Here is a 22536-nt window from a genome sequence, read left to right as displayed (position 1 = left end):
CCAAATTTTGAGTGCAATGACTTTACACTAAGTTCATACGAAGAAAGGCTTTTTTAAAAAAAAATTTGCTTAGATCTTTAATTTAAAACCTAATAGAAATGTTAAGTCACATCACGAACTCTCTGACCCGTCCGAAAACACACGGATAAAGAATACTTAACACCTATACTGAATGACCGGACCGCAGCAACAGCAACATTGGCGGGAGCTATGGTTGAGTCCTAAGGACCATCACCGGCCACGGTACAACCCTTCCCGAAGGAAGTACGTCCCATCATCGATAGGAGGAGCCAGATCCCCCACCTATTAGTGTACCCACCAGGGTGGCGAGATCCAACCACCATACCGGAAGCATCTCATCCTCATTTCGAAGTGCCACCCCCCCAGGGTGTTTAATGGAAATGTTAAAGCTTTCCTCCATAATTATCAGTTTATTTTATACCATATTTAAACTATTTCATTTTTTAATGCCAAGTTTTTCACACATTTTTTAAAAATAATTTCGTAGCATCTTTTTCAGCAATACTTTCCATTGTTTGAATTACTGCGTTTATTTACGTGCGCGATATGATAATATTAAATACATTTTCTGTTACAGGTTGTCTAAATTTTTTTAAAAAGTAAATCATTTGAAAGTGAATGATTTCTATAATCAGTCTCGTTTCAGTCTGTTTCCTAAAGTTAGTGATCGCTTTGGCAAATATTGTTTTCATGAAGAGAAGTGAGGCTTTGTGAAACACATGAAGATATTTAGAACTTACGGGAACGCGTTAAGGATTCAATTTTGCAAGGCAAAGGATGCATTGAACTTTTCACTGCAACCATCTCATCATGACTGAGCAAAGAAGTTCAGATCATTTCACACTCGCGTGATTACCTGCGTACGCTACACGAAACTTCTCATTTTGGATTTTTTTTCCCCCTTCTTTCTGTTATACAATGACAATATTGTAACTGTATTTGGTTCCGTTTTGGAATACTAGGAATCAGAAATCCCATCATGACTCTACGAATTTATTACCTTATATCACATATTTAGCAATTTAAATAAAATAATTAAAAATATTTATACAAATTATTCAACGTTAATGGCAACGCGCTCGATTAAAAAAAATATGTTTTCATTTTTTTCATGGAACTATGAAGGAAATCGAATTCGCTTTATATGTCACGTATTCAGAGAATTCAAGATAAAGGTTCACGATAGAATTTCTTCGACGTATTTGCTTCCTTTTTATCCTCTTGTATACGAAGGTTAAAAAAGAGAAAGTAATACAATCATCAAATATTCGAACTCAAGATTTCCGCGAATTTCTAAACTTTAAATCAGTGTGGATTCTAAAAATTCTTTGATGTGTATATATATATATATATATATATATATATATATATATATATATATATATATATATATATATTACAACAGTTGCATGGTCGAATAGAAGAGAAACTTTTGAAAGGTTTAACTTCGATTTATTTCACTACGGGAGGCATTTTATGTACAAGAAGCGTAAAAGAAACAAAGTAACAAGTGTAAAAGAAACAAAAAAATTTCCCTTCAGTGATTTTACTATGAGATTTTGATAGGGATTTTTTTTTGACACCTGTCGATTTAAAAAAAGGGGGATCTTAGATATTTTTAAAAGAATGTTGTAAGCTTTAACAATTTTTATTCCTTCACTTGGAGCGTGGGAACATGCTGAGATCATATACAGCAGTTTTATGTAATTAATTAAATAAAAAGTGGGAATTGAATCAGAAAATAAGAGAATATTTTAGGATGAAGTGAATATGGGATAAATTAAGATAAAAATTAGGACATTAATTAGTATTTAAATTAGATTAAGAGATATCATTGTATGCATGTACTATATATGTGTGTATGTGTGTGTGCTCGCAATCATATGAACATTTATGTAAAAGTAAATGTTTTGAATGAAACATCTATTAAATACTAGCTAATAAATGCATAAATTCGTTAAAATTTCAAACATTTATTAAAAAGAAACGTAAACAAATATATCTCGCTTAAATGAGTGCAGAGAATTATTGGATTTTTTTTTCATAAAAAGATGTTGTAATTCGAAAAGCCACTAAAAGAGTACGCTGTAAGACAATAACAGAACAACTTAGCATTACATTTATTTATTAATGTAATAGCTGAACGATATGATTCACCACTTGATCTGATACATATAAATGAAGTCGCAATATTTCCGACAGTTAAGTAAATAATTTAAGTGAATAGTTTATAATTTTGATAATAAGAATAAGATCCATCAAAAATGTTTTTTTCTTTTTTTACGTCTGTCACATTGGTGTTCCATTACACTAGTCGAGAAGAAATGGTAGTGAACAGATTCTAAGAATTTGCTCTGTACTGAAATTTATTAGAGTAAAGTATGGTGATCAAAGTGGCCATTTAATCTTTTATTGTCAACTCATCACTTGGTCTTCAACGAAAGTAATTTAAATTAATGTCTTCCCTGAATTCATACTTAGTAATGGGTCACCAAGAAATTAGCTTTGTACAGCATTGTGCATATAAAAAGGTTTAATCATAAACTGTAGATATGGCAAAGATAGCATGCGGCTAGCAACGAATGGAGAATCCGAGCATTTCAATAAAAGTATACTTTGATAAAATGTGCTTTAAATTTTGCTTTACCGCCCTCTATCGATTATTTTTGAACTATTTTTGTTGCGAAAAAATCAGATTTCCTTCACGTCACACTTGCAACATTTTTTATCGTTTGTTACTATGAGTGTTTAAACGGATTTTTGACTCCTCGCATTGTATTTAATAGGCAGAAAATTTAATTCCTGAAACTAAAAATAAAAAAAATGAAGTAAAAATTTTTAAAAAATTCAACAATACTGGTTTTCGAACTAATAGCCAATACTAAAATAACAAAGAGTATTTCAAAACTTTGAATTATCACAAATTTTATACACTATATTGATAAATACATTCGTTAAACTTGCTCAATTTAATTAAATTCGCTTAAATTTTGTGTACTTGTGTTTCTTCCTTAAGGATGCCGGCTGGAATATTTCTAGACATGCCATTAAAATCAAAAATTTATTAGTAGGCTTAAAAAGCGGTGACTAATTAATTTCAACTCAGTGGCTAGTTAATTTTTAAAATTAATACTCTTAATGTTTCAAAGCATGATGTATTGTTCTTTTTATTCTCTTAGAATATTTAGACAGACAGTGTGTTTGATTATTAAAAAAGTAATTTACAATTAAGAAATCTTTCCATATGGCATATTTTTTTAATATTTAACATCCAGTTTTGTATCTCTAGGAATAATTTTGTGCCTTACTTTTATGTCATGAAATTATAAAAATTTAAATTTGAGAAAGATAAATATTTGTTTCTTTCATTAATATTTAAGAATAAAAGATAAACAAATAAAAATCCAAAAAAGCAAAAAACTTATATAAAAAAAAATCTACGTTTTAGAAGCATAGAAAATAAGACTACCCAATTTTTTTTTCAAAAGGAACAAAATTTATTTAAATAAAAACAATTCCTAAATTCTTTGAAAATAATAGAGAAAAGAACTGTTACAGAACATATTATTTTTCCTCACACACACAAAAAAAATCATAAAGTCAATACTCATGATATCATAATCATATGCTAAGCATCATCGCATATGCCATCTAACTGTGTATAAATTTAAAATGTGCTATGATGGAATACTAAACAAGCAAAAAATTTAAAAAGTCATACTACCTTCTAAAATTATTATGATGCTCCTCACTTAATGCAAGTGTATGAGCCGAACCCCCCACCCCGCCTTATAAAAAACAAAATACACACAAAATATATTCTGAAACTTCCACTTAACAATCCTGAGTTATAAAAAGTGTGACGTCAAAATTTGAAGGGAAGATTTCGAACGTTTATTTCATATTATGTACTCGGATTCTTTAAGATGTAAAATTTTCAACGTAGACCATCTGTACATTACGATATACAAGTCACTTCATGTTCAGTTAAGCCTAAAATTAACAATTGTATCATGTAATTAATTACTGAGTTGTAGATACTTATTAACAAAAGGATATCTTCAAATTTTTGGATATATTTTTAATTAAAAATTAATTTTTTTCTTTAATAGCTTACATATTTTTTCAGAAAATTCATATTTACTTCATTTTGAATTTTTAAAAATTAGCTGTTTAGTGACACCAGTTTTTCTATCCCACTCAATATCTGCCGCTTATATAAGCTTGGTGCATGCGAAATCCGTCGAGGATCAAATGTCCTCTTTCTAGGATGGTGTGCAAGTATGGAATCGGAAGATACGGCTTAGGTGTCGGCCTCGTTATTGGATAAAAAATCAAAATAATAGGTTTCACTCCAAATTTCTTTTTAAAAATCCGAGTCAATAGCTTCGAAATACCATAGAATGAATGTGTTTGGGTCATTTTTCCTCTGTATATATCCTTTTCAAAAATTAATTTTTATTTTTAGAAACAGTCACATGTACACAAAAAATATTTAAAGCCATAGCACCACGTTTGAGTATAAGCTCTGTAATTAAAACTATTACTTAGTTAAACACGCTAAAAGACATTTTTAAAAATTCATTAGAATTAGAGAAAATATTGTTCGAAAATGAAATTGGTATCACTTGAGAGCCTATTTATTGCTTTTTGCTGAATAATATATTTTATAGGGGGAGAAATTAATTTCTAATTAAAAATAAAATTTAATTTTGAAAAACCCTTTTGTTGTGAACACCTACTACCTATATCAAGTCTGCCAGTTAAAAATCCAACGGTATGCCCCATATACCTTTTTTAGCGACTTTAGCTACTATTCTTATCGTATGATACATTATGTATTTGGTAGATAATACACCTGTAAACATCTTTAAAATGGCTCTCAAATGTGATATCTATCAGAATAAATTAAGATTAAATAAAATTAACATATGCCTTAAAAATCGTAAATTTATGACATACATCATAGGTAGAAGAAAGGCAATATGTCGACGAATGAAAAATTTTTGTTAGTAAAACTACGAATACAATGTTGAATTTCGTGTGCGATATTTAAAAAAAGAAAAATGGGGCGATTTCAAAAAGGTTTTATTCTATTGGAAAAGCAGTCAAGAAATATTTCCTGATCCTTTTGAAAGCTATAAAGTAGCTGTCAAAATACAAAAAAAGAATCGTGGTCTGAAAAGCAGACTCTATATGAAAAGTAAAATAGGTCGATTTATCAACTGGTTAAAGCCTTTCCTGCTGTCATCAGACTCAGAAATATTTGAATATCTTCAGAGATTTAGAACTGAAATAAAAAGTATTTCCTAGAGCAGCAAATAGCTATTTTGTCAAGTAAAACACAACTTTTAAACCATATAATGCCAACAGATTGCTTTCTATAAACCAATCTTCCTATATGAAAATCCTATAGCCTGGTTTAGACGAGTTGATTTTTGTGATGAATAATTTGTGCAATATCAAACGAGTTTATTTTGAAAAGTTAGGAATCAAAGTTTGTTAGATCTGGCTGATATACTGCTCCTTTATATTTTACTGTTAAAGTTATCACAAATTGACTTCTCCGATCCGCCTTAAGGGACATGGATAAAACTGAATGACCGGACCATCGCGACAGCAATACTGGCGGGACCTGTGGTTGAGTTCTAAGGACCATTACCGGCTACGGTACAACCCTTCCCTTGGGAAGTACAGCCCGTCATCAATGGGAGGTAGTCAACAACCACCTTTTTCTGTCCACCTCTTTCCACCAGGGTGACGAGAACCAACCACCAACTATTAAAAGTATATTAATAATTAAAAGTAGGGTAAAATAGGCCTGATTAAAAAAACTACTTTATTTACTACATTATTTAATTAATATTTTAATTTTTTGTTAAATTACTAAATAATAATTTAATTACTGTTAAATTATTAATTTATTTACTATTATTTCTTCATGACTCTCGATTTTTTTTGTGCTCTTGATTTCAATTTTATCCCCTTCAGCAAATGTACCTAACTGCATGAACTCGAAAATTAATACCCCGCTCAATATCATGTTATTTTTACAGTTAAATAAATTTTTAAAAGAAAATATTACTTAAAAATTATGCTCTACAGTATGTCATGCGTTTTCGGCTTAGCGATGTTGGCTCATTACAATGGAAAAAAATATTAGTTCAAGCACTTCATAAATCTTTTGAATTTTCATCCAAGAAATTGATCCTCATGATAAATATTCATGATTCTCGAATATGAAATTATCAATTTAAAGTAATTAGAAAGAAAATTTACTAAAAACGAACTTAAAATGGAAGTATAGTCTGTGTTTAAGAATTCTTAAAAGGTAATAACTTATTGGTACAAACTATATATTCTGCATTTTTTAATATCTCCTAAAAGTAAAATATTTTTTTTAACTTTTTAATATCTTTTACATATTAAAAGATTCAAAAGGAGAAGTATATATATTTATGTTGTGGCAATATTTTCTTATGATTAAAATATTATATTTTTAATAGTTAAAAAAAAGCTACATTTTCATTGTTTTTTTTTTTTTCTTTATTCTTTTCAAAAAATTTTTTAGCTTTTAACCAAATTTAAAATCATGGCACAAAATTTTTAATGTGTCTTAAAATATTGAATTATTTTGAAATAAAAACTAAAATTTCCTAATTATAAGAGAACAATATATTCTACTTACTTAATATGTACACCTAAAAATTGCTTTACTACAACTTTTGACCATTTGGCAATCAATGGGTTAAAGGGATCTTTTAAGAATCGATACGGAAAGAAAAGCAAACTAATTTAGAGAACTCAATAATAATCGAAACTCGTCACTGGAAGTATTTCATCTCTAGTATCATATAATTATAATAATTAATTCTAATATTATTAAACCTGTTCATGCCCTCACTGCTCATTGAAAATGAGAATTCAAATTCAAGCATAACAATTTTTAAAAAAATCTTTTCTGGCGTCTTTCAAAAATTTAAAAAATATTATTAAATATTTACTTTAAGTCTTTTAAAATTTTATTACTTTTTTAAATTATTAATTTTTTTAAAAAATTTTTTAAAAATTTATTAAATATTTACTGAATTCTTCGTGGAGATGATATTGGCATTATAAATGTTTTCTCACTATTGCAATCGAGGATACTTATTTATATAAATGAACGCTTCCATTCAAAATATAAATTCTATCACAATCGTTTGCCAGGTGGCATTCTACATCTGTACTTCAAACAAAACCGGTAACAAATAAAATAAAGAATCGGACATGGTAAAAGAGAATGACTTTGCTGCATTTACAATAGTGAATAGGATAATTGTGAGATCTGAAAGGAAGTGAAATCATTTCGTGAAACTGAAAGTTGACTTTCGAAATTTCGTAAATACTAAAAACAAATTTAAAAAACTTGGTGGCAAAATTAATTTCTGACATTCAGTCGACTGTCTGTATTTGTTGAATCTTTCGTGTGCTGCAGAATTCGAATGAATTCAAGCTACAGTTATTAATCTGATGTAATAGCTCTCACCTACGAAATATCTTACTGTAACAATCAATGGCGGATTTAGGTATTTTGCGACCCTATGTAGTAGATATTATGAAAGTGATCTTTTAACTCTTTAAAGAGCCATTTTTTTCTAGTCATATTATGTTAAAATATTTTTAAGTTTGGAATTACAATAAGAAAAGGGATTCATTTAGCTTATTAGACAAATTTAATTTGATTCATTAATGAATTTATTTAATTAATAATTAAGTAACAAATCAAGACACATCATTTTGTGTGAGATAAAGAAATAAAGCATCTAAGTTCTGTCTTTCTAAAATTAATTTTCAGAACTTATGCCAACCTACATAAATTCATGCAAAGATTGATAAATTTGGTGGGAAGTATACTTCCCACGGCCCTAGAAAATGTTAATAAACCGAGGCAATTTCATTCGCATTTAAACACAGTTTTACCATGTTAATGATATATTTAAAATGAATCTTTTTTTATTTTATTAGCTTTGTGAAAATGCAATTGTTTTTATTTATATATTTTGACTCCAGCTTATTTAGCAGCCGTTGCGTAGGAAATGTTGAAGTAGGCATTCAGTATTTATAAATTTACTAATGATAAAGTAGACGTAAAAAACTTCTAATATTCATCTAAATAATCTAAGAGTTATAAACTTCTGAATATTCAATGCTTGTGAGCTTAAAATTATCCTAGAGCACCTAGGGATTACCTAAAATAATGAGCCGAACTTTAACATGTCTCATATTTTACATTTCATATGGACATATTTTATGACCTATGGAGGCAAGTAATTCTAACAATAAGATATGTAAATAGGGTCGGCGGCCGCTATAGGAATGTCTTTGCTAATGAATTAAATAAAAGACAAAAATATTCCAGTAAAATACTCACTGGAGATTTTGCGAAATACAATTTCACAGATGCACAACAACACATTAGTAGCATAAATAAAAATATTACAAGTCGTATATATACAAGTCATATAAATATCATAATTGCAAATAGGATGCAGTATCACCTATAAGCATTTGTAGTGCTTAAAGTAAGTATTCAAAGTATTTGCCGTCTGAAACAGAACATATTTCTTCGTTGTTATCCATTCAACTATTTTATAATGCTATCTAGATTTTGCATTCCATTAAATTTTAGTAACATTCTTTATATTTTCCCATTTCTTTTATTTAATTTAGAGGCAAAATGCTTATGTAGCATTCCCCTCCGACTTTGTGATTGCATAATCCGTTGTAAAAATGACTTTTTTATATACTTGATCTATCCTTATATTTTACCATTATTTTAAAAACATCCTGTAATTGTTTAAAAGATATGGGCTATCTTCTCTCATACCAGATGAAGCAACAACAAAAAAATCAAAACAAAATGTTTGATTCAGTTTCAGTTTTTTTTTTGTTTGTTTTTGTAACAAAAATTATTTTGTTTATCGGTCAGAAGTTTATTACGCGTAAGACATTTTTAGTTGATAGTGCATATGAACTTAAGATCTTTCTATATGGTTTTGACGTAACTGTTGACTTTCTTCTGTAGTATAGGAAATCTATTTTGCTTTAATCTAGCTTTTAAAGGAATAGATTTTAAGAAACCTCAGTGTTGCTTAGTTTACATACTAGCGAAAAGATCTCTCCAAAATGTTCTCTCATATTCTCTAGTAAATGCATTTATGTATAACTGCATACTAATGGCGAACAACAGTTATGAAAGAATCTAAAAACGTTACCTTTTCCCTCTCAATAACCTTGGAACATCGTATCGCAAACAAGTTGTTTTTTTACCGCTTTAAATTATTTTTTAAATTATCTTTTCAATGACTCCAATTTTTACTGTAATTTAAATATTTTTTTAAAAAATATACGTTTATATTTTTTGTACAATAATATTTTTATTGTTTTAAATTATTTTGGTTATAAACAAATGTTTGTGACAGTATTGTATACATTACTATATGAACATTATATAATAGTTCTCGAGAATAAGTTTTTAAAAATAACTTAAAAACAGACGAATAAAACTTAAAATGTTATCATATCACGATATTTCAGACCAGAGAGATTCGAGTTTTTAGAATAATTAAAATCCTCGATAAAGAATCTAAAATCGTTACTTTGTTTTCATTATCAGCATTCATTTGAATTGATAAAAAAGGCTCAAAATTATCTGAATGCACAACAACGCATTGTCAATAGTCACGTCACACAATCGCTCCCATTATTAATTTGGCTTGAAAACTTGTGAATTATTTATATTTTTTTTAAAAGATAGACATTACATCTGCTGGTAAAATAACAAGTTTATAGCTGATAATCCTTTTTTTCCTATTTGCAAGATTATGTTATTGTTATTTGTGAAGCATATCCATACTTTAAACTTATTTTTTCTCTTATAAATCAAAAATGATCTTTTAAAAATTAATCCACCTGTTTTTTTATTTATTTTATGCATTATTATTATTATATTTTTTATGTATTACGAAAAAGTTTACAAACTTTTATTCAATAAAAATTTTACAAAAGCAAGATCCAAAAACATCTGCCAAAAAGCTGCGTTTAAAAATTAAATAAATATAATAGTCCATCGCCAAATGGTCTGTACGGTGCTCAAAAAAATATTTCATGTAGTCAATCACTACTCCACTGGTTAACCTGGAGCCTGGCGTTGACTTCTCCTCTTTATCTTGGAAATCAACTACCAAATCTTTTACTGTAATACTTTCACAAAATATTTCAGTCGAATTATCACCAAAAATATCAATATGTGGAAAATAGAGATAACAGTATTTTTGTTGCTTGAAATTGTTAAACTAATCATCCAAAGTATGCTAAGACATCACACACTCGGATCTGAATCTCAATAGAGATTTAAATAAAAGGTTATTAATCCGGAAAAAATGATTAAATGAAAAAATTATAAATAATTTTTTAAATAAACTTTAAAATGAAACATTTAAGGTTAAAATAGTTTAATTAATCCATAAATATCGAAAGTTAAAGTAACTTAATTAGGTAAAGAATACATTTTTTTCAACTCAAATTTAAACAAAAAATTTTTACATGATTTTTTTTTTCCAATTTCATTGCAATACGTGTAATACAAAAAAAAATATTTCAAAAAAAAATTCGAATCTGCAAATTTTTATAGTCAAAAATCTGTATAATTTTTCGAAAAATTCAACAATATCAAGAAAAAAAATCAGTATTTTCAAAAAGAAGTCTATTAATTCATTTTTTATCCATTCCAAATTCATAAAGAAAAAAAACACTTATTTTTACAGATTATTCTAGGATTTCAAATAATTTTGTATGTTCGCTATTCAAATAAAATTATTGAAAATAAAATTTCAACTCAATCATTCTCAATAGCTACGTGGAAATCGCTTTCACGAACAAATTTTTTACGAATGATACAAAATCCATTCATCCGTAAGCTATACACTTAATTTTTGTTAATTGTCATTAAATATCAGCTGTTGTTACTATTAATCAAAATAATTCTAATTTGACCTGGTTTAGTATAATTGTGAAACAAATAACTTCAATTATTTGCTTTAAGTTATATAATCTCTTTTTAATCTCTTATTCCCTAATGTATTCAAATGCTATTTCGATGCATTCAGTGATGCATTGTTTTAGGCTTTTTATATTTCAGTTCTAAATGAATTCTATGAAAATTAATAAAATATTTGTAATATGAGAATTGTTTTTCTGAATTTAGGCTAATTAATTCACTTTAATGTAATAATTGGTTTGCATTGTATAGTGCAAAAGCCATCTTTAGCCACGTTGCTTCAATTATTTTATATTGTGAAGAGGTGTAACATTTATAAAGTAAAATTTCGGTTTGTATTGTCTTTCAAATCATAGCAGATAATAAATTTTAATTAATATATACTTTTTCTCTCTCTAATTTTCCTTTATTTAATGATGTATGGTCTTCATTTTTGTTTTTCAGTATTTTTTCAATAATTTAAATATTAATTAATCGTATGATTTGTTTATAATGTTTTTGATTTTAAGTGTTTTTGATAAAAGAGATATTTTAATGAAATGAGTATACGACTGAATTTATCATTATTTAATTAATAAGTTTCAATAAAAATTATATTAAAAATAATTTTCATTATTCTTTTGTGTGCCTATTTCTGTCTTTATAAGCTGAAAAGGTTTTAAAATTCTCGTATTTGATTAATGTTACGGAAGAGATCCACACAGATTTCCATATAACACTGAAATGAATAAATGTATATTTAATGAAAGTGAATTTACCAATCCAAACAAATATAGTATCATTTTTTTTAAAAATTGAACAAATGTTAGATGATAAATTTTTTCTTCTGTTTTTCATAATATGTTCTATTTTTTTTTTTTTTAACAGAGGAAGCTTATTCAGGTTTTTGCATTCTTATTTTCATTTGAAGTATTAGTTCATTAGCAGAAATATTAATGAATGGATGTTAATGCTAATAACTAAAATGCAATTATATTTTAATAATTAATTTGTAAAATTTTAAGCTAATGTGAGATTATGATCTAAAGTTTGATAAATTATTTCTTCCATTTGAAATATTTGTTCACTGCTAGCGATAAGTTAACATTGTATAACATTTGTTTAACTGAACTTCGAATGAAAATAAGAATGTAAAAATATATTATAAAATATTTTTTTTTATATTATTTCGTCTATAATATAAAAAAAGAGTTCATCTGTCTATCTGTTCTTCTTTCTGTCATAAGAAACCTTTTAAAATGATGCACAGCAGAAACATGATATTTTCACATTTCATTCCGAAGAACGTTTTTAGGCGAGTACTATTTTCAACTTCAAAGACAATTGTTAAACAAGAGAGAAATGATGGCAAAATATTAAATGAATATCACTTTATGAAATACATAATAAAACAAATGTTGATTTTTGTAATTACCTGAATAAAAAATATTTTGAGTTTATCTCAGACAATCAAGCTAATAAAGTTAATTTTCAGCAAATATTGTTCTCAGTATCTGACATATAAAACCGAAATATTAGTGCAAAGGATATCCAACAGGTAACCCAACACTCTAATGGACACATTTATGATATAAATATTTATTCAGATTGCAACATCTTGGACAAGCAAAAATTTTGCAACCCTTATATTTGAGGAGTAGATGTCGAAAATGCAGAATTAATGGTAATAAAATAACTATTACATATTATTTACCATTTAATAAAACCAAAACATATTTTATTCGTTATCATTGCCGATTTATTTTTTATTTTTAACTTCTATTTTTCCGTGATGCTGGTTTCAACTATCTTTTTTTTAGCATGAAAGCAGAAACTTTTTTTTCTTCTGTTAACGATGGCAATTCTAATTTGCTTGAGTGAGAAGTAAGAATGAGCATTTCTCAACCTTATAGTTAGGAATGCAATTTTCTTAACCCTTTTTTTTTTTTTTTCTGTACATGTTGTCAGGGTCACAAATCCCCTCTAACGATGCATTCTGTCGACATTTCCCATTGTCAAGAGAAGTTCTATTTAAAATTTTGGTCAGCAGAACTTTTTATATTTTTAAATCGTGCCCTCGCTACCTACGTCAGACCCTCCACTAATGAGTGTTCTGCAGCCTGATGCCTTTCCCTTTTGGGACCGACATTAGTCCTTGAAGAAGGCAGAGAAAAGAAATTAAGACACAATCAAACTTGGCGAAATTGTCTTCACCGGGAACCTTCAGAGGGCGCTACTATCGAGCCTTATAGTAGGGTTCTGTGTTATCTAGTGGTCCAGACCTCACAGTGAGCACAGAAGAGGCCTGTGCGATCTGTGTTTTGTGTGTCCGTGTGCTTTTTACGTCGTGATGGTTCGGCGTTGAAACAAAACAAGAAATAAGATTCCAACGACACGCGCGACAGTAGATATTTTTTCGACTTTTTTTTAAGTATATTTTTTTCCTTTTTTTGTATCTTCTTTTTTTTTCTTCTCTGTGCTGAAAAGGATTTCGTCGGGACCACTTAAAAGGTAGGATTATAATTTATATTTTCTTAATAATTTTTTTATTAGATTATCAACTGTGCAAATGAAATTTAGCATGCAATTTGAATTTTTTTTTCTGAGTGTGCAATTATGGACTATAGGATATGTGCAATATTTTAAAACTTCGCCGAATACCGTCTGAAAGGATACCTTGCTCTGCAGATTCTACTTGAAGAGACACCTGTTTGTGATAACTTCTAATATCACGAAAGAGGCACTAAAGAGACCTGAAACAATCGCACTAAGTTGGATTAATATGCGCAATTGCTTAAAAGATTGCAATTGCAATTTTTAGCGGGGATGCAATGCACCTGTGGATATTTCCTAATGAATTTTTGATGCTTTGCATTCTGATTTGAAGCGAAGCTACCAAAACAGTTCTAATATTTGAAAAAAACTTGAAGACTTAAAATTGATTTTAAATCTTCAAAGCAATTCACTTTAAAACATAATCATGAACTATTTTTCTTAATTATAAATTGTCTTTCGGCTTCAATTTTTATTCATTTGTATTCTTCTGAATTTAATTAATAGAATATTTAAGTATTTGAAAAAATAGCTTATTTAATTCAAAAGATCTTTAACGTGCAAGTTATTCCTTCTCTCCAAATTTTTTTACTTGAATTTATTTTCATTTAACTTAATTTTCTTTTCTTTTAGTATCTTTATTTGTCTTTTTTATTCTTAAATTTGAAATCTCAGTAGGGTTTTTTTTTTTTTTTTAATTCTTGATTTTGAAATCTCTGTACTTTTTTTTAAAGAACATAAAAATCATGTAGCCTTTAATGTTACTTTCAATCATTAGATTATATGTCTTCAAAAGTTCAAATACGAATTTGATGTCATATCTTTATCCTTTAAAACTGTTTTAACCAAATAAAAAATATAACATTGTTTTTAATTATAGCTCAGTCGATTATTATTTTTTTTTTTAAAAAATCAAGTTTAAAGGAGGTGTAAAAGTACTTAAAATGAAAATTGAATTTAATTATACTTGTAAATAACTACCTTGTCTTTGAACATAAATTTAAATTGTTTCGGGTTATAAATTTAGCATAGTTTCGCTTACAGCTGTTAAAAAACATTAGACACACTAACCTATTATTCTGATAGAATCCCACAAGGAGGCATGTTAAAAATAAAAGTTAGGTGGCGCCACCAGTGAACAGAAGGTTGAATTAACAAGAATTTAATCCTACCACCATTACAAAGTAAGACTTTTAGTTGCTAGTGTCAAAGCCATACACCTGCTGCAATTGTTATCGAGTTGAACTTGCATAAGTATGCCTTTCTTTCTACTATGTTACTTGAAAATACTTTGATGCATTTAAAGCGTTTTAATTTTTTTAATAGGTGGTATAATTTACTTGTTGAAATTATCTTTTCATTACTTGTTTGCGAAGAACTGTCTTGTAAAATTTAGTAGCATAAAATACCTTTTCGACTTAACCATAGTATAAGTAAATATCGGAACCTAAGAAGTTTAGTTTGAATTGGGCTTGCTTGTTTGTAACTAGCCCTTTGCAGTTAGACTAACAATCATGGATTTAGAAATAAGGCTCTACTTGAACACAATTCAATGTATTCTTTGGGTTTCGAATACTTTTGTTTCAAGCTCTTACTGCAACTTTAAAAAATATGCTTTCTTTTTCATTTAAAAATACTCAAAAGTAGAAATCACTTGAAGCCCTTTTAGATTATGCCATGTATAAAAAAAATTTCATGATTCTCAATCCACATGTATTGTTTGAACAAGCATACTTTATTCTTAATATTATAAAATTCAAATAATTCTGAATTTGATCGGTGAATTAGTTATCTATTTCGTTTCTCTATATAATACTCGATAAGTTAAGAAAGTATTGTCGAACATTCCGATAACCTTCACTTGCACGATGGAATCATGGGAAATTGTTTTCTTGTTGTTGTTGCCAAATTATTTATGCTTATCACATTACATTATCGAGAAGTAAAGATTAATTTCAGCATTAGAAATTTTTTTGTTTACTTAAATTGATTAGTGAAATATTTATTCTAAGAAAATTTTTTATTCTTTAATGGGTTCTTTTAAAAATATCTTTACTACTCTTGTCGAATCATAAGAGAAATCCTTGCTTTCTGAATATAATCTATTCTATATCAGAGTCCTGTTCGAAAAAAAGGATTCGAAAATTGTTTAGATTTTTCATTTTCCATTCAAATTGAAATGATTGGAACGCCTCTTTTAGTTATATTTCGCCAACAATTTGGGATCTTTCTTTAAACTTAAAACTACAAGAAAATGTAATAAAATATTCAATTAATCTCCATTTACGAGATTTTTGTGGCTTGTCTGCTCCAAATATCAAGCTTTTCTTCATTGCAAAAGATGAAATGCTCCTAATTTTTAAGAAAATGCTACTTGGCTACCATTCCTGCCTCTAATAATGCAAGAATATAGAATTCGCAAACAAATTCATCTTGAATTTCTCCTCAGTGAAATAGTTAAATTTCGTTGAAGCGCACATTTGATCTTTTTATACCCTAAAGGAAGCAAACAAAGGTTTACAGTAGCAACCGTCTTTAGATTTCAACAATTTCGCTGAGACGCATATTCGTTCTCCTCATTCCCTAAATGGTGCTAATTTAAGGAATAACATTTGCAACTTTCTTCTCTTAGCTGATTGGATATCATTTTGTTGTACCATTAATTGAGCATTTAATCCTCATGAATACTAAAAGATGATCCAGAGTTTTGGTACAAACATACTTAGGGAATTCTAAAATCCATGACATTATTCATTGAAAGGGTTGCAATTTTTCCGAAAGGTTGTAAAGGCCATTGGCTGAAAAATAATTATGGCCACTACAATCTCTAAATATCGATAAATTCCAAAAATATTTTTCAATTGTGTTGATTCAATTAAAAATAATGTGTTTGCCTCTTTTTTTAATGCTGATTGTTGAAAAACCAATTTTAAGTTAAATTTCAACTAACTTTGTAATCAGTTTTATTTCTAAATGCATATATAATAAATTAAAAAGAGGAGTTTGTATATTGTGAAGAATTTAAAACAATTATTTATGTAAGATAATTTGATATTAATTTTGGCTCGTATTGAACCATAGATTTGTTGCAATAATTCCTATTTCGTTTTCAAATCTCATGAAGCTTCAGTAACCATTTTTCTATCCTTTATAATTTATCAGATAATAGATCCACTGATTCAATTAATTTCAAATACTTTGAAATAGTTATTTCCTTTCATATCTATGTGTATCAAGTGCTCTTTTAAAGTAAAAAATATAAAAGTTCGATAACAAAAGAGTTCTACTAACACTTGAGTTCCAAAATAGCATGCAGTCATACATATCTCCTCCATTTCGTCAATAGCAGAGAAAAAACAAAATTGTATTTGTCCATCTGAAGAGTTACCACTTATCAACTTATGGCATATTTAGCGAACAATGCGTAGGTATGTAATCTCTATCAAACCTATCTGCAGTGACTCTTAGATACTAGATAGAAACTTACGTCTTTCGTTCGAATAACTCAATATTTGGTCTTACTCTTATTGATAAAAACAAAGAATAGGTACATTCGGCTTCAAGGATGCATCTGATTGTTCTTGTCGTCCAGTAAAAAGAAAATTATAAAAAAAATCGGTTATTCTTTTTGACAGCGAATTTTGTTTCCATCCCTCCATAAAACTAAGTTATCCACCAGACAAAGCGAAGAGAAGTAAGGAAAAAAATGGGGCATTGCATGTCAACAGTCCGAACTCGAATGTCGGCTGTCATATAAGTCTGTTTTGATAGGTTGGACCTGACTTATTCAAGATAGTCCATTCAGTTATAAAATTTTCCTCAAGTGCACGATGCGAGCGAGTTATTTCTTTTCCCAGGCGAGCAATTTATTCATGTAGTTCGTTTCTTCCATAAACCAACAAATGTTCCAATCAAGTAGCATTTCATATTTTCTTATGCTCTTGCATACAAAATAGATTTTTTTATTAAAATATAAATGAAGCTATTTAAAGCACTTTTCTATTCAAATGAATTCTTGCTCTGATTTTTTATTAATGCTTTTTTTTAACTAATTTATTTAGTTCCAAGGTCAACAAGACTTTTGAATAGATGATTTAGAAAAAAAAATTACTAAACTTTGCTGATTTTTTTTAATCTTTTTATATCCAATTCTAAAGATAATTCTTTTTGAAGAATATTTAATTTTTAAAGCTTTGCTCTTAATTTATGAAATGCCGAAAGTCTAATCGTTTTTCTGTTAAAGAAGAGTAATTCTTTAACGAAGTTTGTAGGTTTATTTGAGTAAAAAATTTGCTCACTAATGTTAATTATGCTTGCATCGAATAAATCTAAAATGAAATCGGGATATTACATTATAAAGATTGGTAATATTCATCAATAGATTCCTTCGCGGGGAATTTCGATTAATTCCCATGGATTATAAAAGAATAATTTTTTTTCAGAAGTCTGATCTCAAATTAGTTTAGCTCTTTAAAAAAATATCTCAAGATATCTTTAAAAATAAAGCTTAATAACATATAAAAATGAAACTCGAATTTCTTTAAAATAAATAAAAGAATCGCATTTAAAAGACGAAGACAGAATCTCTGAAACAATTTGATTTCTTTTTTATCCAGACTTTCAGATATTGCAACAAAAACAATACATTCATTTCAGTGAATTTAGTCTATCAATTTACAATTATATTTTATTTAAAATTTAGCTATTTTCATTTGTAAGAAAGTACAAAATGTGCGCATTATGCCTTACTTTGGATAGAAAAAGAAATTTATAATTAAATTATAGGAAAAAATACTGAAATGTATTAAATGTAACAAAAAAATTAAATATATTAAACAAAAAATTTTCATTTATTAAAAACATCAAATTTTGTGATGGAACTTGAAACAAAATAATAATATTCGTCGTTTGCTCTAATTTATTTTGACCTTTATTTGTTAAACTTGAAAGAACGTCTAATTGTCTATAATCAATTTTGCTATTTATGACGAATACTTTGTAATTGATTTCTCATGGAATATTAATTTCAATTGTCTTTAACTTTTCCAAAATTTTGCGTAGAGACAATCTTATGTTAAATACAATATTAGTTTTTTGTCATTTTTAAATTATGAATATTTATAACTAAAATGGTAAAAAATTGAAATCCGAGTCTTTGTATATAGGAACTATCTATTATGGAAAGCATAGCTATAGAAAGTTTTATATTTGTTTATTAAAAAATAATAATGAATATAATTGGAACTTCAGTTTCTTTGGAATTTAATGAAACGATTTTCTTTCCTTATTTTGATTCAACAGATTCTAAAAAGGGGAAAATTATTATCAAATTGGCAAGAATAATTCTATTAGGAATATTCAATTGTAACATTTGGTATGTATACTATTTAAACCTTTTGCCTTCCAAATTGTTCTGTAAAGCCTTGAAAATCCGTCATGCTAAATAGTTTTTAAAGTATTCCACTGGACTCGGATGGGTTTATTTTGAATCTCTGGGAGACAAGCGATTCTGGGTCTTTGAATTCCTTCAGGGTAATTAGGTTAACCCTTTTTTTGGCACAAAAGGTACGTTGAATGTTCAAGGTTGCGTCCAAATTCGGCAACAGCCTGTACAATGGATCCCGCAAGTATTCCATTGCACTTCCAGCTCTCCGCCAAATAAACTAGACGCTAATGATAGTCTTGGAATAGAATAAATAGACGACACGATGAGGCTTTCCGAATCAGAAAAGAAAAAAAACCTCGTCCCTCGAAATTGTTTCTTTAAATACACTTAGGAAATTCGTTTGCCAGCTGAAGTCCTCGCACCAAAAAATAGGACTTAATATTATGAAACGTTACTTTATACGAGGATTAAAACCTCTACACTCATAAATAAATGACTCTGTCGATTATTTTGTAAGGGTTGTAGAACAATTCACTCTACAGCACGCGCATTAATTCAAATTTGTGATATCACCCTTTTTTATCGTTTTTCGATGAATTAATAAATATATTTAGTTATAGTAAAGATATTGCGATTAGACGATTAATATTTTAAACAAATTAATTTTAATCAAAAATTAGTAAATTTTATTAATTTAAATTATTTTTATTAATTTAAATTAGTAATTATTAAAATTTCTAGGTCCGATTTAATTCTAAATTTGCGAATTTATCTTGTGCTTATAGATTCTTAAAAACAAATGCCTTTCTGATTTATAAATAAGGACATTTAATTCTTTTTATATGTACAAAATTTGATGCACAGAAAGTGATTGATCTGATTTGGTTGTTTTTCTTTAAATCTTTAACCCAGTATGGTTTCACTATACTATGGGATTAAATTATATCCACATTTTTTATAAAAATATTCTTCTGTATGTTTGAAAGATTATAAAAATGTTTTATATAGTATAAACTGATTTTTCTTAATATAGTATATATAAATAAAATGGTGCTGATTTTATTAAAGGAATTCATTAATTGTATTCATCTCACTTTTTTCAAAAATTTAAATTTAAAATCTTGGCAAATCTGGACTATTGTTCGTAAATATACATCTGTTGTATTGCCGAAAAACGGGAAAAAATTTAAGATAATTTTCTTATTGAAATTGTGTTGCATTTTAATGTAATTTTCAGTCTTTGAATACATGAACCTAGTTGGTGTCAAGTATTACATTTTTTTACACTTCTGATATTTCAAAATCAGGATAATTGCGGTCAACTAAATATATTTCAAGAAAAAGCAACCATAGTAAAAGTTAAATAGGCACAGATGATTTTGATATCTTACTATCACATATTCTTTTTATTGCTATTTGATATTCATAACCAAAAAAGAATCAAAATTGGAAGCAATGATAACGTTTTAAAGATAATTTACTCTCTAAAACATTTGAATTAAGATTAAACTCAATTTATAGCTTTTGTCGGAATGAAAAGCAGAATTGTGTTAATCCCAGACGATGTTGAAAACGCACTGACTTCAATTAATATTTTTATAATTTCAATGGTTGGTATTTATTAAATCGCTAAAATTTCCAGAAAAAAAAATAATTTAAACCAAAAATTTCAGACAAAAATATGTTACATAGCAAGATTAATCAATCCTTTAAAAATTTTAATTACAGAGCTCGAAAAATGCAGAAATTAACGAATTAGTGGAAAATACGCAAAATCATCTATCGTTATTTTCTCAGGCGCATATCACGCTGACATTACAAATAAATGACTTGATGCATCTGTTGAAATAATTTCCTTAATTAACTTCAATTGAAAATTTTTATTTTTTTTGAAAGTGAGATTTGATAATTATAAGAAGATTGATATCTGGCAAAAGAAATTAGTTCGATGAATATCCTCTTTTAAACAGTCTCTTATATTTGGTGATAATCGTGAGAAATTGCGAAATTTGTCTTATTCTCTTGACTTTTCATCTGAAGATGGTGCAGGTACTTGAACAGCAAGTTTTTCTCTTGGTATAGGGGTTGATACAACATCTCACGGATCTAATCCAAAGTATCTCTAATCACCCTGTTAATAGTCTTACACCCTAGTCTTCTTACATCGCTTCATATGTGATTATCAGTGTTTAATAGGTTCTATAAGGGGTCGAAAGCTGGATGAAACTTCAATTTGCATTAAAATCAGAAAAGAACTTACCTTTTTCTTTGGGAAAATTATCATTCTAAGAAGATGTTTGAGATCTTTTCAGATTCTCTAAAGAATATAAAAAAATCTTGCAAGTAAAAAAGTGTATAGTTTTACTCCCACTATCCAACATGTTTTCTATATCCAATGCATCGATTACTAGGTCAAGGCCACAATGCATATTTTATTTCTGATAAACGGCAGCGAATTTAATTTGAAAAATATTCTCCCAAATAATTGTCAGGGTAGCAGCTTCCCCGTCAATCGTTTTTATTAAAATGAAGGTGTTCAACAATCCCGTTATAGCTGCAATGAAACGCTCCCTTCTTTTCTACTCTGAATAAAAACCGCACGCCTTTGATGCAACGTCTGCTTGCATCTTTTATGAAGAACCGATTCATTCAGTTTTGTAGCTATGGTTACCGTCATCGTTCTTTCCGCGCGAAAAGGCAACAGGTTGCTCTTTGTAGCAGATGATGTTTGCAGCAGGACGGCAGCTTTAAAATACTTCGGGATATCAGTTGTGCTTTATTGTTCTAAATACAAGCAAATTCTTTGCAGGGATTTTTTTTAAATTTCTGTTGCTTACATAATTAGAATGAAACAGCATTCATAAAATGAAGGTATTTTTTCACCGTGATCCTTAATGCTATGGAATTTTCGTTCATCTTTTAAGAATCTTTCAACTATATAAAGGATGCTTTACAATCGATGCCTTTTCTTTTGAGAATATTATAAAAGAATTTCAACTGGTTCATGAAATGCATGTTATTATTATTCTTTTAAATAAAATAAAAAAATTGGCACAACTTTTGTACAAGTTGAATGCTATCATAGAAATGTCAGGCCCTTTTAAAAATGTTACTTTTACAGAGATAAATGAAACGTTATAATTGTTGGAATGATTCATTATAGCTCACTGAGAATTATTTCTACTTGGAGATTTGCAAATATTATAAATTAAATGTAGGCTTTCGATCATCAGGATACGGCTCTATTATGAAAAAAAATCTCTCCTTTAATAAATTTTGTTTCTTTTAAAATCAAAATTACTATTAAACATTTTTAGCTTCACTCATTTGAACAATTCCTTTTTTTACTAAAATTAAATAGCTAAAATTTTTAGATTAACAAATATAACTGTTTTTATCAGAAAACTTAGATTGTTCAAGAAATTTACTTTTATTTAGCAAACGATCTCATTTATATATTTTGTTTTTCTTTGTCACTATTCTAAAAACATCAGCTTTCACTTCTTTTAAATTAATTTTTAAATAAATCATAACTATCGGAATGAACACCCTTTTT

The 22536-nt window shown here is 28.0% G+C and overlaps 1 protein-coding gene across 3 annotated transcripts in view; it reads left to right on the top strand.

Annotated features, from left to right (window-relative positions):
- The first annotated feature begins 13314 nt into the window (after positions 1-13314).
- LOC129966502 (calcium-transporting ATPase sarcoplasmic/endoplasmic reticulum type-like) overlaps positions 13315-22536 on the top strand; it is a 50321-nt gene continuing 41099 nt past the window's right edge. For 2 of the 3 annotated variants that reach the window (XM_056080932.1, XM_056080935.1), the window contains exon 1: positions 13315-13552. The gene's annotated coding sequence lies outside the window, so the exon portion shown is untranslated. Of the gene's footprint in view, positions 13553-14720; positions 14849-22536 lie in introns of those variants that run through there. The other variant, XM_056080933.1, reaches the window with a different exon arrangement.

This window comes from Argiope bruennichi, chromosome 4, assembly GCF_947563725.1.
Source record: "Argiope bruennichi chromosome 4, qqArgBrue1.1, whole genome shotgun sequence".
NCBI lineage: Eukaryota > Metazoa > Arthropoda > Arachnida > Araneae > Araneidae > Argiope > Argiope bruennichi.
The sequence above is the reverse complement of the archived record's forward strand: the minus strand, read 5'-3'. Positions and strand labels throughout refer to the sequence as shown.